General features: G+C 41.9%; 1 non-coding gene across 1 annotated transcript in view; it reads right to left on the minus strand.

Moving 5' to 3' along the window:
- The window catches only part of LOC101854855, a 17,051-nt gene that overhangs the window by 1,788 nt on the left and 13,482 nt on the right, over positions 1 to 1,781 (minus strand). Inside the window, exon 8 of the transcript XR_004858339.1 lies at positions 71 to 232. This is a non-coding gene — a transcript (uncharacterized LOC101854855). The remainder of the gene's footprint in view (positions 1 to 70; positions 233 to 1,781) is intronic.

The raw sequence follows: 1,781 nt of genomic DNA on the forward strand, positions 1-1,781 counted from the left end.
TAGATAGAGATAGATAGATAGATAGGTTGGTTGGTTGATTGGTTGGTTGGTTGGTTGGTTGGTAACTTACCCCAACTACTGAAGCATCAGGATGCTCATAACGAGTGGAACTGAAGATCAGTTAGCATGGCCCATCCAAAAGCGTTGAGTTTGCCCCCGTTGTAGAGGAGGAAAACAGGGAACAGTTCCTCACATGGCGTGTTTTCATTCACGTCGTACCAATAGTGCATTCCTAATTGTTGGATGAGAAAGAGACATTTAAATAACGTCAGCTTAATCAGGAACATGCGTGGTAACTCATAGACTAATAATATACGGTGTCTATCACGTAAGTTTACTTCTGTATTCCCACATAATCTTTTAGATCTCAAAATTATACATTACTCTTTCAAAGCTTTCAGCGTGAATTTTAATTTGAAATTAAACCATGGGTCTCCAAAACGTATTTAATTTGCCAAACCGCACTATAGTAGGCCCGTATTTCTTTGCAGTACAATACATTTGTTTATTCTGTGGAACCCCTGACTCTTGAATCGATATAAATAATTTGGCTATATTGATACTGCTTTTCAGTACCTCTTTAACTATTCTGCTTAACACTCTCAAATGTGATTTATCCCTTACCTTGAACCAGTTCCATACAATACTTTTGGTCAAATATATTTCTATAGGCCTATTTCACTAATTAACATGGTGGTTCTGGAGGGAGGAATCCGCCCTTCCATTCCAGAGCTGTTCCAGGAAGTTCGCCCCGAGTTCTACAACAGACTTGTAAAAGTTTTATTGCGTATCCTCGCATTCCTTCAGAGAACCAGTTTTCTTCTGGTGAAGGAGCATCTGCATCATTAAAGACACACTTCAAAGACAAATAAATCTTAGGACGACCCTCCAGGCCATTGCTGTTCGGATCGTCATGAACAGACCAATCACGATCCGTTCCGTTCGCCAATTACCTCCAAAACGACCCGATCTGTCTATCAATACGCTATGTTTTCATCTTCTGTCAGACACCTGTCTTGCTTGTTGTGGAATGCTGTTGCCTTTTGCAGTACTTTTTTTCTTAGATGATCTTTTCATCTAAGATGTGAATAACTTTTGTAGGCAGCAATGATGACTGCCTTAGTGCACGAAGAAAGCACCAATGCACACTGCTCTGTTGTAAAGAAATACACCATTGAACTTGTGTATGTGTGTACGTGTGTGGATAAAAGTAAACTTCGACCGCCACCAGGGCAAAATTCAAAATTCAGTCCATCCAAACTGAAAATGTTTAATGTGACCCGACCGCTCATATGACCGTATGCAGTTGCGAGCGCCGTAAAACACTTACCAAAACTAAAGCAAAAGTCCTGGGCCGTGCGCCCAACCAATACGACCTTCACTTGAGACAGTCTGGTTTGTTCGCTGTTCCTGAGATCTCCGATCCGTCAAGATTTTACTTATTTGACCAAGATCAAGGAGTGGGGGATAGTGTGGTTGGGAGGGGGGGGGTGTGATGGAAGTCAGTGAATCACGACATGGGAGGATGTGTTGGTGCAACAGTGCGAGCGTCAAGTTCTATTTTATATATTGAGGAAATTAGCACACAGTGAGAGAGTTATGGCTTCGTTTAATTGTGAAGCATGGTGATGTTGATCACTTGCCCCCCCCCACCCTCCCCTATTTTCTCAACCTTATAGTTTCAAGTGTTCTTGTAGGTGTCTTTCTCCTTCCAGTTTCGTTCACCTAGGTGCTTTCACTCAAGTTGCATGTCATCACATATTCAACCCCATACGTCACTC

Source organism: Aplysia californica, unplaced genomic scaffold, assembly GCF_000002075.1.
Source record: "Aplysia californica isolate F4 #8 unplaced genomic scaffold, AplCal3.0 scaffold00078, whole genome shotgun sequence".
Classification (NCBI taxonomy): domain Eukaryota; kingdom Metazoa; phylum Mollusca; class Gastropoda; order Aplysiida; family Aplysiidae; genus Aplysia; species Aplysia californica.